The sequence below is a fragment of the Schistocerca gregaria genome, chromosome 9, assembly GCF_023897955.1.
Source record: "Schistocerca gregaria isolate iqSchGreg1 chromosome 9, iqSchGreg1.2, whole genome shotgun sequence".
NCBI classification, from domain to species: Eukaryota; Metazoa; Arthropoda; class Insecta; order Orthoptera; family Acrididae; genus Schistocerca; species Schistocerca gregaria.
The window spans coordinates 109,178,393-109,204,574 of NC_064928.1; the positions used below are offsets into that span (position 1 = coordinate 109,178,393).

Here is a 26,182-nt window from a genome sequence, read left to right on the forward strand (position 1 = left end):
CCCGACGGAATGTTAAAAGGGGTGAGATGGAACCTCTGGGGGCACCAGTGGGCTTTGACCTGGGACTAGTTTTTTTTTCCTTCTTCTTCTCCTCCTCCTCTTCCTCCTCATCTTTCAGAGGTTGAGGGGAGGGGCAGGGAACAGAGGGAGAGTAGGCTTCTCCAAGATCTGTACCTGAAAGAGATCAGATGGCCTTGGGGCTCAGATGGTACTTCCCATGGCTTAGTAGTGATAGTGTGCTTCTGGCTTGAGAGACTGGGAATGAGAGACACTGGGAATGAGGAGTCGTGGGAGGGAGGCCCATCACTAGCAGCCAGTGAGGGGAGTGGCACCCAGAGGGGAGGACGTGGAAACTGTGGGGGAGGGGGATGGATCTCGGATAAGGAAGAAGTAGGAGGGGGAAGTATACAAAAGAGGCAAAAGTAGAAAACACGAACACTGGGTGGAGTTAGTCTTATTTTTGACTAGCCTCAGTATAAAATAGACATTCCAGAGACATCTACTTTTGTATCTTTTCTTTCTTGTAAACTGGGCAATCTGGTGAGTGTAGAAAGTGGTGGTCATTACAATTCACATACACAGGTGGTGGAACATGGGCTTCCATCATGGAGTGTGTCCACAGTCACCATGCAGCCACAGAGAGGGTCCACTGTACAGTGGGAAGACATATGCAAAAAATGCCAGCACCAAAAGCACCTCATGGGTGTGGGTGAGTTGGTTGGTTGGTTTTGGGGTTACATGGGGGCTAAACATCGAGGTCATCAGTCCCCAGTTCCAAACAGACATACTTGTAAAAGGCCTATACAGTAAAAGTGTAACCTCTGCACCCAGAGGGAGGGAACACCAAGGGGACAGAGCTAAAGTGAACACCACAGTAACACAAAAGAGAGGACACTTAAAGGGAGCAGAGCAAATAGTTGACCAGAGTAAAACAGACTACAGTGGTTGATGGATGAGGTAAAAGGTCAACCACACAATGACAAATGAAGAACCTCCAGCTGTAAAGCATTGATGGAGGCACCAACACAACTTGTTACCATAAAAGACACTATTTTGGTATCCACCTACCAATTAAAAGTCGCTGAAGTGGGTATAGCCTGAGAAATCATGCAAGAGTGCTCACACTAGATTGAGTGATAAAACCCAGATGCAAGGATAAAATGTAAAACTGAGTCAGATATAGAGGCATCGTCACCGAGCATTAAAGGAAGTGCAGCTGATAAATTAAAGGACTGCTGCAAGGGGGCTAAAAGGGGGCAGTCCATCAGAAGATGGACCACCGTCAGGCCTGCATCACACTGACACTTGGGCGGGTTCTCACGATGAAGGAGATAGCTGTTGGTCAAGCGTGTGTGTCCAATTCAGAGACAGCAGAGAACAACTGAGTCCCTACAAGTGCCCCTCAAGGATGAGTTCCATACGGCCATGGAAGACTTGACCAACCAAAGCTTATTTAGTATGTTCAGGACAGACCATTCAGAGCTCCAGACATTGCAGAGCTTGCAATGTAGAGCTGACTGGAGGTCTCTCTTCGCAAGACCAAGCTCCAGGAGTGGCAAAGTGGTGGCCTGCTTGGCCAACTGATCGACATGTGGCTGACAAACATCGCTGAATGACCACAATCGGCAAGAACAGAAACAGCATCCTGGATACTGCATACCAAATGGTCCCGAGAAAGACACTGGTTGAGTGCTTGCAATCCACTCAAGGAGTCACTGCATATGACAAAAGACTCCCCAGGACAGGAGGAAAGGTGAGCAAGTGCACGATAAAGAGCAACAAGCTCTGCAGTGAAAACACTGCTCCCACAAGGCAGGGAATGCTGCTCAATTTAGTTGCTGTGGATGAAAGCAAACTTAGTGCGTCTATCGACCACAGAACCATTGGTGTAGACTACATCTGCATCATGAAATGAAGCAAGAAGAGCCAGGAATAATTGATGAAGACTGGCAGGTGGAATAGAGGTCTGAGTTGCAGGACAAATCGAAGCAAAGCGCAAACCGAGGGAGGGACCAAGGAGGGGTAGAAGAAGAGGGCCAGAAAGATGGTGGGAGGGGAAAGGACTCTAGTGACGAGTGAAAGGAATGAACCCAGACTGCGATCGGGAGACCCAACCTAGGCCGCCATCGTGGGGAGGGGAGTGCAGAAGATGGAAAAAGGAGCCTGCAGTTTGGGTGGTACGGTGAGGCATGAATGCGGGCGATGTATGAAGCAAGCAACTGTTGTCGGCAGAATCATAGGGGAGGGATTCCAGCTTCTACAAGAAGGCTAGTCACTCCTGTCACCAGTCTGATGCCACAAAATGGGGAATCAGGTCAAGGATTTGCAACGTTGAAGGTGCTGCTGAGCCGCACACCATGCTCCCGTAGTCGAGACGGGACTGGACTAAGGCCTTATAGAGCTGTAGGAGGGTTGTTTGTGCAGCCCCCCCAAACTGTGTCTGAGGCAGCGAAGGATGTTGAGGTGCTGCCAGCACCATTGTTTAAGCTTGTGAAGATGAGGTGTCCAAGTGAGCTGTGCATCAAACAGCATGCCAAGGAAGTGAGGCGTCTCCTCAGTATGAAGGAGTTCAATGGCAAGGTAGAGCTCTGGATGGAGGTGGACAGTTCAACAGTGACAGAAATGCATCACTCGGTTCTTAGAGGCTGAGAACTGAAAACCATGGTTGGATGTCCAAAAATGTGCCTTACGGATAGGTCCCTGCAGCAGCCATTCAGCAACACTGATGCTTGGGGAACTGCAATAAAGACAAAAGTCATCAGTATATAGAGAGGAACAGACCGATGAACCCACCACAGCCACAAGGCCATTAATCACGACCAAAAAGAGGGGAACACTGAGAACCGAGCCCTGCAGGACACTGCTCTCCTGAATATGAGCAGAGCTAAAATATGTGCCCAAAAGGAGCAATTGGATAGAAAATTCCGTAGAAAAATCAGAAGTGGACCCTGTAAACCCCATTCGCGCAGCATAGCAAGGATATGATGGCGCCAAGTGGTATTGTACGCCTTCTGAAGATCAAGGAGAACAGCAACTAGATGTTCACGATGGATGTGGGAAGTATGGCTTCACTTCACATCAGTAACACACAACTTTGACCTCCTCTAGGAGGGTACCATCTCAAAAGCAAGAATAATGGTGTCAGTGTGGATGTCTTTCCAATCCTTCTGCACATATCAAACAAAATGAACACTGTGTCATCCAGATTAAGCTAGAGTTCCTCGTCAGTTTGAAGGATGAGGTCCCTACGAAAAATCATGCCCTGAACCATATTCAGAGACCGTCGAGGGGTAACAGACACCAGGATGCTGCCAAGATTACCACAAGCATGAAGAGCTGCAGACTGATTGGCCCAAGAAGCTTTGATCAACAGGAGCCCAACTGCATCTTACTGAGAGACTCCACATCACCCAACTTATCCTTCTCCACAAAAAATATGGACTGAAACAGCTTGCAGTCAGATGTTCAGTGAGATGGTTTGGCTATGGACATCACCCTAGATGAGCAACATGAGTCCACAATGAGATTGAATGCCGTCCTCAGGAGGGAAGGTCAAACTGTTGAAGGGAAAGCAGGAGGTCAAAACAGTTGCGAGGATGCAGTTTTGTTTCTGGGAGACAGGAAATAACCAGATGCTGCAATTCCAAGAGGAGTTGTAACTCCTCCTTGTTGGATTTAATGCCATGGATTATCCATTGGAGAAAAAGTGGAATGCAGAGGAAGCAACAAATGAAGGGTAGTCTCCTCAGTGGGGACGAATGTGTTCCCATCCATCCGAGTACAGACCAGATAGGGAAGAAAGCATTTCATCCCAAGATGATACACCTGGCCCCCTTCCCAGCATGTAACCACAGAAGGGAAGGCTGGAGGGTCATATGAATGATCTGTTACCACTCAAAGAGATGGCCATTTCAGAATGGCTAGTGGTTTTTTTTTTTTTTTTTTTTTTTTTTCAGCTTAATGCACATCATGCCGCAAGCATCCATCGCTCTGATCAGGGGCTCTCCCTGTGACATTGTACTGCCACAGCAAGGGCCATCTGGCACAGTGGCCATTGCTGAGAGCTGCTATGCTCCAGTATGAGAAGCAAGCATTCCTTGGCATACATAGGGAGACAACAGCTCAATTGTCAGTAGTATGATACATTTGTTGTCAGAGGCCTCACCCAGACATAACAGTACACCATATAGATTGGCTGCACATGCTGGTGATCTATTGGGGGCAGAGGGGTGCTACAGTGGGGAAGGAAGGGAGAGTAATCTATGCTGTAAACACAAGGTAGGGAGTTTGTCCCAAAAAGGCTCACACTACAGGCAGAAAACTTAAAAGCAAACTCCAATTGGGACCTGAAATGCCAAAATGGATGAAAGTGAAGAGAGAAAGGAACAAAACCACAAGGTGTATAGGGAATCAGGTGGATAGCCAGGTGAACGTAAATACAAACACAGATGGGAAGGAGGGTGTATTGGAGAATGAGTGATGATGGAGTGAGGGGAAGGTGAACGATGTACAGCCCAGAAAGAAAGAATGCACTGCAGTAGCTCAGGTTCCCAGGTGCGCCATGCAGGAACTCTCAAATGAATCATGATACACAGTGGGGAGGGGGTGGGGTGGGGTGGGGTGGGGTGGGGTGGGGTGGGGTGGGGTGGGGAGAGGTGGAATGAGTGTAGGGGGGAGTGAGCATGATACTGGGCAATTTCACTACTGTGGTACTGAATTGGAAGTTGCAGGCCTGTGTGGCTATGTCCTCCATGGAGCAAGGCATAGCAAGAACAGTACTCTAAGTGCCCAGTGGTAAAATCAGGACTCTCAACAAACCAGCAACTTTGAACCAACAGGGTAGGGTACTTTTTCCTTTACGTAGATATCCTGGACACAATTCTCATTGAGATAATCTCGGCATTTACGTTACGAGGCAACATGGTTGCCATTATAATCAATACCGTGGTGAGTAGGAGAGAGACCCTCCTGAGCATCCCTGCCACAAGCAAGACATTTGGTCCTGTTCTGACAGAATATGTCAGTGTGGTAATAACATTGACACTAGTAGCAACAAACGGGGTTGGGAATGTAAAGTCAGACTAGAATTACTTCATAGCCTGCCTTAGTCTTCAATGGAAGCACAATTCAATCAAATGAGGTAAGAGTGAACATAGACACTAAGTTTGCATCAGCATGACAGACAGTAATGACACCCTGAGAGAGGCCAAAGTTTGGCTCTCTCCCTTGGTCAGACCATCAAGCAGCCGAGTGTAAATAATACCATACAAAGAATTCAGTGTAAAATGGACCTTGACACGAGCAGGACAGCCATGGTGAAACAAAGCTGTAAGCAACTGTTGGGCTTGAAAATCACAATTGGTCTCTGGAAACTAAATCCCATTTGATAAGGAAGTGCAGGATTTTGCAGGGCGAGCAATTGCATCAATATCTTTCTCAATAATAAACTGATTAACCATATCAAAGGACTGACCCCTTTGGTATAAATCACAGGAACTGTGGTGCAGCTGGAAGACTCTTTGAATCTTTAGCCTGATTACGTTTAGAAAATTTAGACTGATATGGTGATTACCTCATTGTGAAAAAATGCCCCATGGTTGCAAGTATCTTTGATGGCATTCTCCTTCCAAGTGGTGGTCCCTTCAGAGTGGGGCTCATCCACCTTAGTTCATTTAATATCTTAGGTCAGACCTAGCAAACTTCTGAGAACCTACATATTGACCACAGCTGGGAATTATGCATTACTCCATCACCTGAATTATGTAAAATTTATGAGCTGGCATTCATAGTGCTCAGGGAGATGAAACAAAGAAACGTCAAACACCAAAGCAGATTAAGGGGAGGAGATGGAGACCAAAGAAATAAAGAAAAATGCAGATGAGGGACTGTTGCAGGCTATCTAAGCCTTGGGATGCATTGCTGAAACTATTCAAGATGGGTTCCCAAGGGAGGGGGGAAACAACAGCAGGAGAATAGACATGCAGCACAGCAGGGAAGAGGTGCCCCATGGTAGGCAAGTGTGAACTCACCAAAGAGCTGTGAGCCCACTGGGAGGAGGGGATGTTTGGTTGTTTGTGATGCTTTTCTACCTTTGCCTCTACTACAGCAACAAGAGAATGTTCACAATTTTGATGCCTCACTGTTACTGGTTTAATTTTCAATGGCTTTTTAAGTTGACATCTTTTGTCATTTTGTGTGGTTTCCTGTGCATTAACCTTTCTTGATTGTATCTTTGTTATAAATAACTTATGAAGTCTCTCTGTGGAAGTTCACATTTTACAGTCAACATTGTGGTGGCGTTTCTTCAGTTGACGACCCTTTTGGTGGTAGTGCCAATGACAGCAGTATCAATAAAAAATATTATATAAATCTATAACTATGAAAAAGATGTGTGGCCTACTCATTTTGTTGACAGGACAAACCCTGAAGATGCTCCAAAAATGTGAATCACATCTGGTGATGAGCAATTTAGTTTTCAGTACTCAAGACATAAAAACACAAATAATTGTTGTTTGCCCTTGATTTGTGATGTTTAGTTTGCAGTTGAGGCATCTGTGCTCTAGTCCCTAAACCTAGTTGCAGAAACGTAAGACCCATTGACAGACTTGTTGGATTCTGAACCTCAGAAGCTGTGTCAGACAAGGGCATCCTTATAGTAGTTTGGATGTGGGTTTGGGAGGGGGGGGGGGTTGGGTAGAGGGATAATATATTAATATTTAATTTTAATCTTTTGTAAGTATCCAGATTTCAGATTTGACCATGCTAGAAATTTATTAATACCAACAAATTATTTTTTTAAACAAAAACACCTGTATATTTCCTGTCCCTGAAAGATAGGGGCATGAGTCATGGCTTCCTCTTGCCCATCAGTGTGGGCCTCCCTGCTTTGCAGCAGACTCAAGGAACACATTGATTGATATTTTTACCGCTAGTAGTACAACAATTTAGGCAACAATGCTGGATATGTTTGGCAACTTTTAACAATGTGTTACTTCCTGGGTGGCATAGAATTATCCTGCTAAAGTCACTTGGTCTGTAACCTGGGTGATCTGCATATAAGGTGTGAAATAAGGTTACGAATTTATGATTTTGAGTCCAGGAAAGTTGATACACATGAAAATTACAACTAATGCCACCTTTTACATTGTGATTTAGCTGTCATAGCTGCAATTGGGGCAATAAGGAAGGTACTAGTACTGTAGATCTCCACTAGCTCTGAGGAAATGTGGTTGCTTCTGAAGTGAAGCCTGCTTTAGTTCTTGTTACCAGTCTCACTGACAGAGACTTGTGTAGGAAATCTCATTTATTTTATTTATGAACTGCCACATTTCTATACTTCTTGAGTGTGACACTGAATAGCAAGTAAACAGACCATTCCAGAATCTAGTGTGATTAATACCTTGTTACTTTGTGCTGATATAGGTTGGTTCATGTTACAGATACCTTATGTTTATTGTACTAAACTTTCTGTGTATGGTTTCCATCATAAGCAGCATTTCATCTGTGTAAGTACTGTATGTAATCTAATAGCATTTTCCAATACTGTACATCAGTGAGAAACAAACCATTAACAGACTGTTCTCTCACATCCAAAACACACTAACTGCTCAGGTAGTTTACCAATTCCACACATGTAGAACTGTACAGCATCCAAGTTTGAAGCACATTTCCATACCATAAAGGTATAAGCTTTATAGTTTTTTACATTTGAGGGCATAAGATCAAGGGATAATTGCATGAAGGATGACATAAAACACACTCCTGGGCAGTTTTGTTTCTGAAACCAGAATAGTGCATTACCTTATAGTAGCAATACATCATACAGTTCCGTAGGTTGTCTGTGTATGCCATATTCAAAAAGCATATTAATTGTTGGCAAAAAATACCAGCTGAAACATGCAAAATATTATGGTCAGCTCTCTCTTTGCTCAAGTATGTCTTATTAGGACTTGGCCATCAGTTTCTTCTTCAGAAGTTAACAAAGGCATCATAACACGTCAGCAGTAACAATATTGCACAGAAATTTTCAATGAATGAACCGACAACATTCAAGCAAAAATGCAGCAATAGTATTCTTTTTGGCTTTTATTGCTTCGGATTAGAGTACCCAGAACTCCTACACCAGACTTCTGAACTTTGTCTATTGAAGTGTCACACAATGTTTAAATACTTTTATTTCACCACCTAAATTCAAGACTTCCTGAATGTGGGAAATCATTCATGCTAGAACTATCTTTCTTACAAAAGAAAGCACTTCCCTGACATCTTTTTCCAAATAATACATTTCCAATTTTAGACCCTTTACCATTTGTAGCTATTTTACAATTGTTTAACAAGTTTACAGCTTGCAAAATCCAATATGTGACAACTAGATAAATATTAGAAACGCATATAAGGAAATGACAGTTGTTAACACACTTTTAGAGTGGTGTGGCTTCACCTGGTCCACCAGCTCCTCACTTTTGGATGTAGGTGGTGTATGGCCAGCACCTGGCACCTGCTATAAGACAAGGCAACTCTCAGGTGTTAATGTTCTGATCTTGACACAATCACAATCTGTTTGGTGGGATTGTTTCTAGAAGTTTTTGCTGTTACTGGTGTGTTGGACAGAGACACAAATTATCTTTGAAATTCCATCAGACAGAACTTTAACACATACCTGAAATGGAATTTAAAAAATGAAACATTGAGGGATATATCTCTTGACTTCTTATCCACAGTGGGCAATGCTTGGCACTAGATCACGAATGGACACAGCTAACAGCTAGCTAAGAACAACAACACTTCTTTCGTACATTTCTGCACCCTACAGCATTGCAAGATGATGCGTATGGCTGGACTTTGAGTTCTGAGTGGTGGACAGTTATCTTGGCTGTCGTAAGGGCATGACTGAAATTTCTGGAGCAGCTAGCTGGTGGCCAAATTTTATGGTTGAAAGGGCTCTGAGCACTATGGGACTTAACATCTGAGGTCATCAGTCCCCTACACTTAGAACTACTTAAACCTAAGTAACCTAAGCACATCACACACATCCATGCCCGAGGCAGGATTCGAACCTGCGACTGTAGCAGCAGTGCGGTTCTGGACTGAAGCACCTAGAACCGCTCGGCCACAAGATTGGCCAAATTTTATGTCTATGACTATTCATTAACCCTGAGATTGAAATGGAAATTAAATAGACCCTGGCCTATAGGTATCCTAAGAAAACAGACTGATATAGGAAGGACCTCAACTCACACTTACACAAAGTCAGAAATTTGATAGGAAATCCACTATACTTTTAGGGAACGTAAGATAATAACGTCTGCCATTATGACCTGATATTTAGAAAACTGCTCAGTTACCAAGAAGTGCACAGATCTGAACGTGTATTGGTGGAACATTAACTTGGAATTGCAAAGGAAGCAGGTAAGAAGGCTTTTCAACATTGTAAGAAGGAAAGGACAATGGGCAAAATATGTCGAGGCCCTTGACATGCACGACCTTGCTGTTAAGGAAGCAACCTTATCATTCTGGATCATATTCTGTGGGGAATCAGTGAGCCTAAGAGGGCAATGAATGAGACAATGGATGTGCTCCTGGAAACTCACTTCCATCAATGCACTCCACTAGATAACGCAGACCAAGAGTCAGTCCCTGAGCAGTGCTAGATTACAGGTAACAAAAGTGAAAACTAGCAATCTCCCAGAGAAAGTGTCAACTTCAAAAATACCAAGTGGGCTGTGAAATTGTTTCGACCATTCAAATCACCAGACCCAGATGGAACCTTTCCAGCTCTACTGCAGAAAGGAGGAGAGAGCTTAATTCAGTTCCCATGTGGGCTGTTCAGGGTTATCCTACCATCAGTAACTACTCCTAATGCTTTATGGACAGTAAGGGTTGTTTTCATTCTGAAGACAGAATTGACTGTACCAAGGCTAGGGATATGAGACTAATCGTTTCATAATAGTAAGTCATTTCATACCGAATTATCCTTATTTCCACATCCCATTGACTACAACTAATATATTGTAATGAAATTCCACACATTACAGAGAAACCATCTCAGCATGCTTTGTTACAAATATTGTTTCATAATTTGCAAGAAAGTAACATAAGAAAAATTACAGCTCAACATCCACAGAGCTGGTGTCAGTTTACACATTCTGCTTCTGATTTAATGTCTGTGGCTGACTGAATATTTTCAGCATTTTTTTGAACAGATTTTGGTTCATTGCACATAAAATTCATTTTATTTAGCAGACTTCCTTTATTTCATCACTCCCTCATACAAATCTAGTAATCTGGTAGTCCTTATATGCTTGTTGAACTGGTGAACTTTCTTATGAAGAATGATGAAAATTCAAATCTCATTGTTCCTTCACGTGGTGTAACTTATTTGACTGGATTGGATTGGTGGGGTTAAGGGGACCAGATTATGAGGTAATCAGTTCCTCCACCATAAACTGGGAAGAATCATCTGATAAGGAGGGCACAAAGGACAAATCCTGACACACATGGCTGAATATGAGAATCAGTAAAACCATAGAAGCAAGTGGAAGTGAGAAATGGGTAAGAGGGTGAAGATGAGCGAGTTTCTCTGCTCAGAAAGCAGCTAGAGGTCCCAAGAACATGTTACATGATGGGAAATGCACCCCTGCATCCGATCAGCATTTCCTCGCCCTCCATCACCACAAGAAAACTAATAACACTGAGATGTTTATAAAAAAGAACTCAGGAAACCTAACAATGAGACAGTAACCAATGACAGATTTAGTAGAATAAGAAGAATTAAAAAGGTAAAAAGGGCAGGAGTCAGGCCAGACTCCCATGGGCCCCCTTAGAGCAGGCAATAGAGCACCCTTGCAATCCCTCAAGCAGCCAACAAGGCCAAATTGCCCTCCATCACTACAAGGGGCAGAAAAAACTTTCATGGATATACTATGAACCAGATCAGCCACTTTGGCACTGTCCACTAGCAGCAGAGGCAGTGTGTCAACAAGTCTAAGGTTTTGCCAGAAGGTGGTAAATAGAACAACCCAGTAGGATGTGGGTCACCATCAGATGGGTACCAGAACAGTGAAGTGGATCCTTAAATTGCAGTATGCGGCCATGGGTCAGGCAAGTGTGGCCAATGCAAAGCCAACAGAATGGTGTATTCCATGTGAGAAACATGAAGGGAAGACTGCCACATGGTCCCAGTTCTATTTATTGCTTACATGGCACATGAAGCTGTGTTCCAAGTCTCCAACAATTGGCTACATAGAATCAGCTAAAGGTCTTGTACCCCCATCTCCAAAGTTGGCATCCTGGTAGTTCAGCCAACAGGTTTGCATGTTCATTCCCTGGAATCCAAGTGTGGCCTTATGTCCAGACAAAAACATCCAAAGATATCCAGCCATCCAGCATAATGGAGTTCAGAGGGGAGATCAAGAATAATCACAATCAATGGGTGTCAAGGGTAGCAGTGGTCAATAGCCTGAAAACTCCTCAGGGGCCATTACCAATTAAGAGCACCTCACTGACAAATTTGACAGGTCCTGAGTGATTGTCACCAATTCCGTAGCAAGTACACTGCATCCATTCGTCAGGGAGCGTAGTGAATGGACCTTGTATGTGTGTGGACAAAACCAGTATGTCAGTCAGAGCCATTGGTGTATGCCACTTTCCAACTCTGAAATATATCGAAGAGAGATAGGAACAAGCAGAAAGCCAAGGTCAACAGAGTCTCAGGTTAAAGGATATGTTGAGACAGATGCAAGGAATTGGTACACACAATAGTGGCATATGCAGCAGTTTCTCAAGCTGTCACAGTGGGGGGACTTCAAAGTGGAGACACCATATGTGAACTGCAATTGTCACTCCAGTCTTGGGTCTCTGTTGTGGGTGGTGTATCTCCCTACCAGGAAAAAGAAAATGGTAGCCTGGGTGCTGAGCAAATGTGCAGTGCATAGCTGAGCATCAGTATTTGGAGCCTGATCCTTAGTGAAGGTATCCCAGCCACCATGAGTAGGCTGTTAATAGGGCTGTTCTGAAAGGTGCCTCAAATCAGATTCCCCACCCCCCAACGGTGGGTCAGGTCCTGCATCTGCAATGAAGGTGGTGCCAAGCCAGATGCCACACATGCATCATCAAGAAGATGTATAGAGCAGTCTGCATCCTGCCTGGTGTTACTCAGGCAGTGAAGAGTACAAAGGTGTGACCAGCAAAGTCCCTTAAGTTGGAGAGGACTGGGAAGCCACACCGACTGTGCATCAAAGACCAGTCCCAAGAATCAATAAGACTTCACCACATTGAACAACTGGTCCTCAAGGTTGGTATCTGATTGGGGATGAATTGTAAACTGTGGTTTATTAGTCCATAACATACATAATCAAAATCATTTGACTCAGGTACAGGAGACACATCAAATGTTTGGTAAAATTTATCATGAACATAGAAACCTGATGTTTACATACAGATTAATAATAATGCAATTTTGTTTTATATACACAAAAGGCAGAGGTAATAATAATAATAATAATAATAATAATAATAATAATAATAATAATGTCATCTCCATATACTGTGGAGCCCATTCATATAATTTCCATTTGTGTGTCAGAAGCATAAAATAATTTTTATTTCTTGTGTTGTATGTGTGGTTAAAATGATTTTCCTCAAATAATTGTTGCCTGGTGTGTAGGAAGATAATTTCAAAAATATATATGGAGGGTGCAGTTAGGATTTGAGTTTGTCGAAATAATGGGTGACAAGATTCTGCTTTCTGTGCAGTACACAGGTATCTGAATTTTTTTCTGAAGTTTCAGTATGAGATACTCTACTTGAACTTCCCCAGAAAATTATACCATACCTAATGACAGATTCAAAATAACTAGTGTATGCTATTTTTCATGTACTCATCTCAGTAGCATTTGCAAGTATCTACATTGCATCTACATCTACATCACTACTCTGCAATTCACATTTAAGTGCTTGGCAGAGGGTTCATCGAACCACAATCATACAATCTCTCTTCCATTCCACTCCCGAACAGCGCGCGGGAAAAACGAACACCTAAACCTTTCTGTTCGGTCTCCGATTTCTCTTATTTTATTTTGATGGTCATTCCTACCTATATAGGTTGCGCTCAACAAAATATTTTCGCATTCGGAAGATAAAGTTGCTGACTGAAATTTCGTAAATAGATATCGCTGCGACGAAAAACGTCTTTGCTTTAATGACTTCCATCCCAACTCGTGTATCATATCTGCCACACTCTCTCCCCTATTACGTGAGAATACAAAACGAGATGCCCTTTTTTGCATCCTTTCGATGTCCTCCGTCAATCTCACCTGGTAAGGATCCCACACCGCGCAGCAATATTCTAACAGAGGACGAACGAGTGTAGTGTAAGCTGTCTCTTTAGTGGACTTGTTGCATCTTCTAAGTGTCCTGCCAATGAAACGCAATCTTTGGCTCGCCTTCCCCACAATATTATCTATGTGGTCTTTCCAACTGAAGTTGTTCGTAATTTCAACACCCAGGTACTTAGTTGAATTGACAACCTTGAGAATTGTACTATTTATCGAGTAATCGAATTCCAACGGATTTCTTTTGGAACTCATGTGGATCATCTCACACTTTTCGTTATTTAGCGTCAACTGCCACCTGACACACCATACAGCAATCTTTTCTAAATCGCTTTGCAGCTGATACTGGTCTTCGGAGGACCTTACTAGACGGTAAATTACAGCATCATCTGCGAACAATCTAAGAGAACTGCTCAGATTGTCACCCAGGTCATTTATATAGATCAGGAACAGCAGGTCACAGGACGCTTCCCTGGGGAACACCTAATATCACTTCAGCTTTACTCGATGATTTTCCGTCTATTACTACGAACTGCGACCTTCCTGACAGGAAATCACGAATCCAGTCGCACAAGTGAGATGATACCCCATAGCCCCGCAGATGGTTAGAAGTCGCTTGTGAGGAACGGTGTCAAAAGCTTTCCGGAAATCTAGAAATACGGAATCAACTTGAGATCCCTGTCGAAAGCGGCCATTACTTCGTGCGAATAAAGAGCTAGCTGCGTTGCATAAGGACGATGTTTTCTGAAACCATGCTGATTACGGATCAATAGATCGTTCCCTTCGAGGTGATTCATAATGTTTGCATACAATATATGCTCCAAAACCTTACTGCAAACCGACGTCAATGATATAGGTCTGTAGTTAGATGGATTACGCCTACTACCGCACTATGGGACTTAACATCTGAGGTCATCAGTCCCCTAGAACTTAGAACTACTTAAACCTAACTAACCTAAGGACACCACAGAACACCCAGTCACCACGAGGCAGTGTTCGTGTTTCAAATTCTGAAATATTCCATTCGTCTTCCCTGGTGAAGGAATTTCGGAAAACTGCGTTCAATAACTCCGCTTTAGCGGCACAGTCGTCGGTAACAGTACCATCGGCACTGCGCAGCGAAGGTATTGACTGCGTCTTGCCGCCAGAATCTCTTCGGATTTTCTACAAAATTTCGAGACAATGTTTTGTTGTGGAACGTATTAAAGGCATCTTCCACTGAAGTCCGTGCCGGGTTTCGCGTGTCTAAATTTTAGCCAATCTTCGTGATTTAGCGTTCTTCTGAACTTCGCATGCTTTTTCCGTTGCCTCTGCAAACAGCGTTCGGACCTGTTTTGTGTAGCAAGCAAAGCTGCTTAGTTTATTTGTTAAGGAGTCAGTATGTGTGTTCCAGTTCAAGTTCTTGTCCACATTTAGTCCTAGAAATCTGACAGTGTCAACTTCTTCCATAAGTTGATTATGGCATTGTATTTTGAGTTCTGCACATTTTGAGTGTTTGGTTTGGAAATGTACCATATGGGTTTTTGCAATGTTTAGTTTCAACCCATTTAACTGGAACGAGTTTTCTAGGGTATCCAGTGTGTTCACAATGAAGATTTGAATTTTTTCTGCATCACCTTCTTCAATTAAAATAGAAGTATCGTCTGCAAACAGAACTGACGGGGAATTGATATTTGTGGTTTAAGTCATTCACTACTTCTTCCGTGTGTTTTTGCTTTTAGGAAGCTTTAATTGTCGAGTGCTATTAATAGTGTTCCACAGATTTCGTGTTTGTTTTGAATACAGTCAGAGTCCCTTAGTCAGCTATAGCGCCAGTAGTGCTAGTGTGTTTTGAATAATACAGTCCAGAGACAGGTAGTGCTATTTTCATTGTTTTCTACAAGCAGTGGTTAGCAATCACAGTTTAGTCAATAATCAGCCGTCTTTAGTGAATTAGCAGTCTAGTTAAAAGTTGATTAAGTCTCTTCAGTAAATTGGTTCCTTAGGATGGATAGGATGTGTGGCTGCTGTGTACGGACGCAGGAGGAGCTGGCCACTCTTCGCGAACAGCTGAGCGTGTTGAAGGCCGCGGTCAGCCGTCTTCAGGCTGCTGCCTCGGAGTGTAGCGGCAGTGGGGAGTCTGGTGCGTCGCAAGGTACACCCCAGGTGTTACATGCTTCACCCACTGTCCCTGCTGTCGAGACATCTTCGCGGGTACCGGGCGCGGTTGGGCCACCCTCTCCCCAAGGGGAGAGGCGGGTTCAGCGGCGTTCGCGGCGCACGAGGCGGAGGGTCAATGTGGAGGCTGGCCGTGTGGCATCGCCCGCTCTGCCTGTGAGTGGACATGTGGCTGCTCCTTCAGCAAGGTCCGAGCAGGCACACGGGGGGAGGGGTTTATTAGTTATTGGGAGCTCCAACGTTAGGCGGGTGATGGAGCCCCTTAGGGAAATAGCGGAAAGGTCGGGGAAGAAGGCCAGTGTTCACTCTGCTTGCCGGGGGGTCTCATCCAAGATGTGGAGGAGGCCTACCGGCGGCGATAGAGATCACTGGGTGCACCCGACTGCAAATTGTTGCTCATGTCGGCACCAATGACTCCTGCCGTTGGGTTCAGAGGTCATCCTCAGTTCGTACGGGCGGTTGGCGGAATTGGTGAAGGCGGAAAGCCTCGCTCGCGGGGTGGAATCAGAGCTAACTATTTGTAGTATCCTTCCCAGAACCGATCGCGGTCCTCTGGTTTGGAGCCGAGTGGAAGGCTTAAACCAGAGGCTCAGACGATTCTGCGGAGAGTTGAGTTACAAATTTCTCGACCTCCGCTCTCGGGTGGAGAAATGTAGGGTTCCCCTGAATAGGTCAGGCGTGCACTACACGCCGGAAGCAGCTACAAGGATAGCGGAGTACGTGTGGAGTGCACGTGCGGGTTTTTTAGGTTAGAGAATTCCCTCCCTAGGCCCGACAAGGCACCTCCTGAGACGAGGCAAGGTAGGAGTAGGCAAAATGCAACAGGGAATAACAATATTAATGTGCTAATAGTACACTGCAGGAGCGTCTATAGAAAGGTCCCAGAACTGCTCTCATTAATAAACGGTCACAACGCCCATATAGTATTAGGGACAGAAAGTTGGCTGAAACCAGACGTAAACAGTAATGAAATCCTAAACTTAGACTGGAATGTATACCGCAGAGACAGGCTGGACAGTGAAGGGGGAGGCGTGTTTATAGCGATAAGAAGTGCAATAGTATCGAAGGAAATTGACGGAGATCCGAAATGTGAAATGATTTGGGTGAAGGTCATGGTTAAAGCAGGCTCAGACATGGTAATTGGAAGTCTCTATAGGCCCCCGGGCTCAGCAGCTGTTGTGGCTGAGCACCTGAACAATAATTTGGAAAATATTTCGAGTAGATTTCACCACCATGTTATAGTTCTGGGTCGAGATTTTAATTTGCCGAATATAGACTGAGAGACTCAAACGTTCATAACGGGCGGCAGGGAAAAAGAATCCAGTGAAATTTTTTCAAGTGCTTTATCTGAAAACTACCTTGAGCAGTTAAACAGAGAACCGACTTGTGGCGAAAACATATTAGACCTTCTGATGACAAACAGACCCGAACTATTTGAAACAGTTAATGCAGAACAGGGAATCAGCGATCATAAAGCGGTTACTGCATCGATGATTTCAGCCGTAAATAGAAATATTAAAAAAGGTAGGAAGATTTTTCTGTTCAGCAAAAGTGATAAAAAGCAGATTTCAGAGTACTTGATGGCTCTACACAAAAGTTTTGTCTCAAGTACAGATAGTGTTGAGGATCAGTGGACAAAGTTCAAAACCATCGTACAACATGCGTTAGATGAGTATGTGCCAAGCAAGATCGTAAGAGATGGAAAAGAGTCACCGTGGTACAACAACCGAGTTAGAAAACTGCTGCGGAAGCAAAGGGAACTTCACAGCAAACATAAACATAGGCAAAGCCTTGCAGACAAACAAAAATTACGCGAAGCGAAATGTAGTGTGAGGAGGGCTATGCGAGAGGCGTTCAATGCTTTCGAAAGTAAAGTTCTATGTACTGACTTGGCAGAAAATCCTAAGAAATTTTGGTTTTATGTCAAAGCGGTAGGAGGATCAAAACAAAATGTCCAGACACTCTGTGACCAAATGGTACTGAAACAGAGGAAGACAGACTAAAGGCCGAAATACTTAATGTCTTCTTCCGAAGCTGTTTCACAGAGGAAGATTGCACTGTAGCTCCTCTTCTAGATTGTCACAAAAATGACGAAATGGTAGATACCGAAATAGACGATAGAGAAACAATTAAAATCGCTCAAAAGAGGAAAGGCCGCTGGACCTGATGGGATACCAGTTCGATTTTACACAGAGTATGCGAAGGAACTTGCCCCCCTTCTTGCAACGGTGTACCATTGGTCTCTAGAAGAGCGAAGCGTTCCAAGGATTGGAAAAGGGCACAGGTCATCCCCGTTTTCAAGAAGGGACGTTGAAACAGATGTGCAGAACTATAGACCTATATCTCTAACGTCGATCAGTTGTAGAATTTTGGAACACGTTTTATGTTCGAATATAATGACTTTTCTGGAGACTAGAAATCTGCTCTGTAGGAATCAGCATGGGTTTCGAAAAAGACGGTCGTGTGAAACCCAGCTCGCGCTATTCGTCCACGAGACTCAGAGGGCCTTAGACACGGGTTCACAGGTAGATGCCGTGTTTCTTGACTTCCGCAAGGCGTTTGACACAGTTCCCCACAGTCGTTTAATGAACAAAGTAAGAGCATATGGACTATCAGACCAACTGTGTGATCGGATTGAGGAGTTCCTAGATAACACAACGCAGCATGTCATTCTCAATGGAGAGAAGTCTTCCGAAGTAAGAGTGATTTCAGGTGTGCCGCAGGGGAGTGTCATAGGACCGTTGCTATTCACAATATACATGAATGACCTGGTGGATGACATCGGAAGTTCACTGAGGCTTTTTGCAGATGATGTTGTGGTGTATCGATAGGTTGCAAGAATGAAAAATTGTACTGAAATGCAGGAGGATCTGCAGCGAATTGACGCATGGTGCAGGGAATGGCAATTGAATCACAATGTAGACAAGTGTAATGTGCTGCGAATACAAAGATAGATAGATCCCTTATCATTTAGCTACAAAATAGCAGGGCAGCAACTGGAAGCAGTTAATTCCATAAATTATCTGGGAGTACGCATTAGGAGTGATTTAAAATGGAATTATCATATAAAGTTGATCGTCGGTAAAGCAGATGCCAGACATATTCATTGGAAGAATCCTAAGGAAATGCAATCCGAAAACAAAGGAAGTAGGTTACAGTACGCTTGTTCGCCCACTGCTTGAATACTGCTCAACAGTGTGGGATCCGTACCAGATAGGTTTAATAGAAGAGATAGAGAAGATCCAACGGAGAGCAGCGCGCTTCGTTACCGGATAAATTTGTAATAGCGAAAGCGTTACGGAGATGATAGATGAACTCCAGTGGAAGACTCTGCAGGAGAGACGCTCAGTAGCTCGGTACGGGCTTTTGTTTAAGTTTCGAGAACATACCTTCACCGAAGAGTGAAGCAGTATATTGCTCCCTCCTACATATATCTCGCGAAGAGACCATGAGGATAAAATCAGAGATTAGAGACCACACAGAAACATACCGACAATCCTTTCCACGAACAATAGAACAATATAAGGGAGAACCGATAGAGGTACTCAGGGTACCCTCCGCCACACACCGTCAGGTGGCTTGCGGAGTATGGATGTAGATGTACACAGAATAGGAACAAGACTGGCCCCAAAATGGAGCGATGAGGCACAACCTGTGATACAGTACTCCACTTCGAAAAACAATTCACCACATTTGAAGTGATAATGACCCTTTGTTTTCTGTTCAGCAGGTATGATGTAAGCCATTTGAGAATATTGCCCTTAATCCCATATTTATCTAATTTGTAGATAAGCATGGCATGGTTTACAGAGTTCAAAGCTTTAGTAAAATCACAGAAAATACCAGCAACTTTACTCCTCTGGTCCAGTGCTTTGCCTATCTTCTCAATAAAGTTATTTACCGCATCCAGGGTGTTTTCTCCTGGTTGGCATCCAAATTGATTATTGATAATAACAAGACTTCAGACACTTTCGACAAGATTGGAAGAATAGAAATAGGACAATAGTTTTCCGCATTTTCCCTTGACCCTTTCTTGAACAGAAGTCTGACTTTGGCATACTTCAACACACCAGGAAAGCATCCCTGTTCAAAAGACGGATTAATTATTTTAGTTAGACGAGGTGCTATTATGTGGTACATTACTTGAATCACTTTAGTTGCTATCCCATCCCACCCAACTTTTATTTTTTAAAATGAAAACATAATATATTCCACATGCTTTATTGAGACTGTTTTTAAATCTGTGAGATACTCAGCTCCTTTCTGGAGTCCAAAGAGGTTTACTTTACTGTGATACTCTACTATATCAACATCTGACTGCCACATTTATGAATTCTTTTGAACACTCCGATATTTGAGCTGGGTTTACAATAAGGCTATCATTTACTCTAATGCTAGATATTTCATTTCTATTAATGGGTAGTATGACAGTGACAAAAGTGCATGGTGCAAGTCTCGATGACTTAAAATCAGCAAATATGGGTGGGAGTTGTAAGTAAGCTGTTTAGGTTTTTTTATTGGTAACGCCGCCGCCACGTAGCGCTCTGTATAAAAATCACTGGCTGTGCCGTGCGCAGTCTGTGTTTAGTTTGCATTGTTGTCTGCCATTGTAGTGTTGGGCAGCGGCAGGTGGATGCTAACAGCGCGTAGCGTTGCACAGTTGGAGGTGAGCCGGCAGCAGTGGTGGACGTGGGGAGAGATGGCGGAGTTTTGAAATTTGTAAGAATTGATGTCACGAACTGATATATATATATATTATGACTAGTGAGGTAAATACATTGTTTGTTCTCTATTAAAATCTTTCATTTGCTAACTATGCCTATCAGTAGTTAGTGCCTTCAGTAGTTTGAATCTTTTATTTAGCTGGCAGTAGTGGCGCTCGCTGTATTGCAGTAGCTTGAGCAACGAATATTTTTGTGAGGTAAGTGATTTGTGAAACGTATAGGTTAATGATAGTCAGGGCCATTCTTTCGTAGGGATTTTTGGAAGTCAGATTGCGTTGCGCCAAAAATATTGTGTGTCAGTTTAGTGGTGAACAGAGTAAGTAAAGAGAGTAATGTCTGAGTACGTTAAGTTTTGCCCAGGTGTTTGAAAATCAAATAATGTAAGAGGTTTATCAGCACAGTAATTCAGTAATTTTTCTAAGAAGACGTTTCATATGTCGACCCTTAGCCGAGGATACCTCACTGGAATCTTTTGATTTTTTCTTGTAGTTTGTGTAATTACTGTAGCTTTTGTCTATTGCTAGCGCGTAATTGTAGAGAGAATCTTCTTTGTAGTTGCAGCCTTTCATTGTTGTATAGTAAAACAGTGGTGGTATCCATGTAGATTTGCACCAAGTATTTCGCAGCTGCGCTTGCAATTAACTAGATATTATTTTCAGTGCTATGTTAATGTGTTCTCTTATTTTTGCTCTTCAAATTCTGCTTTTCTGTGTTATCGTGTGAAGTATTGTGACAATAATGGCGTGTGAAAAACTTAACACTAGGCTCCAAAGTAAACTGAGAAATAATAGTGACGACGAGCGTCGCTTATCAGCACCACTGTGTAGTGAATTAACAGACATTCGAAGTAGTAATTTGGTAATTGTGCATAGGGAAAGGGAGCGGGCGGCAAATAATGGTGCAGACAATGAAACAAGTAGTGAACAGGGAAGCATTATCGATCTATCGGTCGGCAACAGCTCGCCTCAGGAATCCGAAATGACAGAACACAATATTGCAAATACTGTAGACTGAGGTTTTGGGTCCTCACAGTTTCCTCAAATGAGTCAAAACACATTGTCTGCTCGTCAAAATGTGAATGTGGCAGGTGCAAATGCACTGCCGAAAAGCAGAGGAACAGATTCCAGACACTAATAAATTATTATTGCCATTAATCCAACAAATGAAACAAAATAAGAGACAAACACAGCAACAGTCAGACACAATACAACAAAATCTTCAAAAGTTTGATACAACGGAACAAAATCAGAGACAAAAACAGCAAAAGCTTCAAACGTTAGACACAATGGAACACAATCTTCGGAAGTTAGACACCACGCTTGAACAAACACGTGAAGATTTAACTATTGAGTTACATAACATTGAATCGAAATGTCAGAAAGTCTGTAATGACGTAAAAACACAAAATTTGTGAGCATTTTAAACCTATTTTTTCGCGGCATGAAAACTCATTACAGAATCACGAAGCAGCCATAAAAGAATTGCAAACTGTTGTTCGTGAAAAACACGACACCTTGCAAGCTAAAATGGACTCAGTTGCATCCACCGATTCGGTTACGCAACTTGCAAGAACTCAGGAAAACTTAAAGGACACAGTAGATTCGATTTCAACACAAATGGACACTCAAACTTGGTTCAGAAAAACACACTGAGGAAATGTGTTCACTATCGGAGAAAGTAGCCGAACTTTCGGATCAGTTCATTAATTTATCTACGAAGGTAGATGATAATTTGAATGACAAAACCGGTAGTCTTTAATGACACAGAAGAGTGCTAACAAATTAGGAAATTCAAACAAAGTCTGAATCAAATTAGTACGCAACACCAAAGAGAAATCCGGGAAGTACAAGATGAGCTGATACAGGTAATACAACAATTACGTATTTCAGAGGACACTCGCGCTCCAATACGGGAAGAGGGACATAGAAATACGGAACAGCCACAAAATAATAACACAGGGCACTTCGGAAATTATGAAAGAAATTGGCAAGGTGCACCGAATTCTGAGATGGAACAGCCGAAACGACGTAACAATGACCGATATGCTACCCGCCGACACGATGATTTTGACTATAAGCTGTTCATTACTGCACGTAAATTCAAAACATTTAAGAATTCTGGCAACGACATTCATCCACAAGCGTGGCTCCATCAATTCTCTCATTGTTTTCCTCCCAACTGGTCACTAGAGCACAGATTAGAATTTATGTGTGGCTACTTAGAGAATGAACCAGCTGTAAGAATGCGATCGGTCATTCATGATTGCCACAGTGAAGGAGAATTTTACCATGCCTTCCTCTCAGCATATTGGTCCCAAGCCACACAAGACCGAGTAAAACATGGCATCATGATGAAACATTTCGAACGATCTGAATTTTCCAGTCTTGTGAAATATTTTGAAGACATGTTGCACAAGAATCAGTACCTGTCAAACCCATACAGCCCGTCAGAACTCATCTGCATTTGCTTAATCAAATTGCCTGAACATTTACGACATATTATTTTGGCAGGACGTTGCAAAGACGACATTGAAGCTTTTCAGAGACTGTTACAAGAATAGGAAATTGGCACTGACAATCGCGGAACGCGAAAACAGGAGCACGACAATTACAGGTCACATCCGTCACAATTCCGCGATGACAGAAATAATACACGACAAGGCTATTCTTACAACATAAATCGTGACCAAAACAGACACCACCCGTATGACAACCGTTGGCGGAGTAATAATAGTTACAGAGAACGATCACATTTCTGTAGTAATGAATGTTACAGAGACAACCATAGAAACAGACAATATGGGAACCAAAACAATTATTATCAAGGTAGACAGAATTACTTCAGACAACGGTCCTCCGTGCAGTTACGACTCAGAGAGAAGTTCTCCACCACGTGACCGACATGAAATTAATTACAGAAATTACCGACATGACGACAGACGATATAATCGTAACAGTCAGACGTGAATTGCATCAAAACTGGCGAGATTCAAACAGAGTAGGGCCTTCTCGGCAAGGTGAATTTGTAGAAGTTAGGTCTCCTAATCCCAATAACGGCGCGCGCCAACAAAGAAACAGACAATGACTCGCACCGCAGGCAGCCACCTGCGCCGGCTGGCTCAGAGAAAAATAACAAGAGACACTAACCTTGAGAAAAGATTTAGCATTCCTTACCGACGTATAAAACATAATAGCTTTTCAGTTGACAGTCTGCGTACTAGGAAGAGTAAAGGATTGTACTACATTTCACATGTAAAACCGTTTATTGAAATATAATCTGCTTTTTAACTTTGTCTTTGCCATAAAATTTTTCACTTCACGCTACTAGTACAATTTGTCAGACTTAGAATCTGTTAACATGCAACCATGTTTGAAGTTAAATATCCAGTCAAGAACCAAGAGAACTTATTTAAACAGAAATTACGAATGCATTGTTATAGTGAACAGACGTCACAGTGTTATTGTGCATGTACATTCTTGCTTGTTAGTTGCACGATTACGTAACGACTATAAGGCTTACATACTTAGAACATATACTGTTAATGAGATTTTAATGCAACATTTTGGTTTAGTTGAAAAGACATTCTGGATTTAAAGTACTTTCTGTGAGATACCAGATGACACAGTGGTTAGTTTATGTGACAACTACACGATTTTATCACGATGCTACTAATGAGTGACAATTTACAATGTTGCTTTTGCACTGTATCTGTTTTATATCTGCACAGTTTTTCTGAATTTTTCTGGAAAGGAAAACATGTTTTAGTAGTAACGTTTGTGGTATAGCTACAATGAGACAGCCTTTTCTGTAGCACAACAATATGTACAGTACAGTACTTACTTCATCACGGCAATAAACGTAATAACTAAGATATCTATACGCAAAGCATTTCAATTTCGTTTATCATGAGGTAAGTACATTGACTTCTGCAGAACTTAGCTTTCGGAGGACGATAACTACGACACTTCCACAGCACAGAGATTATCTTACAACAAGATGCACAGTTTAGCGCTACAGTACACGTATTTGAGTGATTAATTTTGTACATAAAACATTTATTTTTAAAGATATTTGAAATACAATGATACAAAGGTTTTCCGTGATACATTTCATTCCATTGCTGTAATCTGTAACACCTGAGGATATAATTACATTAATCCTCAGGGGGGTACACGCTTACTTTGTGTACCATGTGTTTGGCAAGCACAAGGAGCCCTAGCTAATATGGTATTTGTTTATACAACTTTACACATCGGTACCATATTTCTCTAACACATAAATTACACAACTATCTGATCATTTAACTGAGAGAGACAAACATTTACTTTAGTACATCAGTGACAGATGTTTACGTAATTACACCATTGGATAACTTCACACTTACGAAGTTGTATTTTGTGTTCATATTTTTTCGGAACCATTGTGATACTATGAGAGCTTTGAATGACATATTTGGTATGGGATCATGATGTTTAAAGTACGTTTGAGGCAGATGACACTTTTGACATGAGCAGAGAATTTTTTCTTAGGTTTTGAAATTATTGGAGGAAGCTACGGAGATTTTGAGAATTTGACTGTGGTGTTATGATATTATTACGACGACGATGTGAATTATGCTGCTGAAGTATGCTTAAGCTGATGCTATATGAGTTATTTGGATATGCTACGTATCTGTTATGATGACATATTGAAGAAGTGTCGACGAATATACATATGTGTAATAAGGTAAGGAATAATGAGTAGTGGTTAGGGACTCTGGATTGTGAAAAAGGTGGTTGGAAACCAAGAATCGTACTTTAAGAGATGATATGTATGTAAATGCGTGAATGTACCACAATGTCGCCGAAAATTTTTTGGACACTGTTATATTTACAGGATTTTGTTTCTTCAGATTTGTAACGCAAGTTCTTGACCTATGAAATTTTTTATATGAGACTGCCACTGTAGCGGAAACTGGTGTCGTAAATATTTCGTTAAGACAGTTAAGTGACCACCTGCACGTAATGCGTCGTGGGCACCCAGCTGCGCGACAACCACCTGACAAAAGAAAGCCATTAGTGTGTGCCTTTCAGAGGCACAGGTAAAAAAAATAAAGCCATTATCCTCTCTATTGACATTCCTTTGTAGAAAGCACCGCAAATACGACACGCTCATTACTGAGAAAGATACTTACATCTGACACCTGATTATAACAAACGTCTTTCTACGAAAGTTGAGAGAATTCTACTAACTTATGAAATGTCACATGACTATTGAATGATATTTTTATGCTTTGTCCATAGTTGCTTATTTCATTTGATATCTGTTTTCCAGCTGTGTTGCAGCATTGGTTTTATAAAATTAAGTGCATTTGCTAATGTGAACACTTTCTGTCGACAGATCTATTAAATACTTATTTTATGATCCACATTCAGCGAAAAAGGAGCTCTTGGAATGGAAAGAGCAATAAGAAGCGACTAATAACAGTAACTGTATATATAATTTTCTTTTCAAGTACTTGGTAATTTATTTCATTGAATAAGTAGTGGTGCACCATTTTAATTATATAGACATTAAGATGTGAATATACATTTCCCTTATCTGCATTGTTGTCTTTAGCGTAATATTTTTTCTGCTTGAGCTTTGTCATGTTTAGGTATAATTTATAGCATTTGCTGCTGCTGCCATATGCCAGGCATAGTGCTACTGAATGGCACTTTGTATTACTAGGTTAAGGCAATTTTATTACTGATTTATTTTTCTTGTTTGCTGCGCATTGCCTTATATTAGTTGTAATATTGCTGCCTTTTTTTGCCAATTTCCATTTTTTTTATCATTGCCATTTGTGTAAATTGTTTTGTGCTGCAGCATTGCCTCGTCCCTTAGTTTAGCATCTGAGCTTAGTAGCTTTAAGTTAGCTTAAGAGTGGGTAGACTATATAAGAAACTAACTATGATGAATTGGAAGAAAAGCATTGAGAAGCTATAAGAA

The 26,182-nt window shown here is 42.2% G+C and overlaps 1 protein-coding gene across 1 annotated transcript in view; it reads right to left on the reverse strand.

The window, feature by feature from the left end:
- Nucleotides 1–26,182, reverse strand: part of LOC126291600 (ankyrin repeat and SOCS box protein 3-like) — a 291,789-nt gene that overhangs the window by 246,956 nt on the left and 18,651 nt on the right. The gene's annotated exons all lie outside the window — the stretch shown is intronic.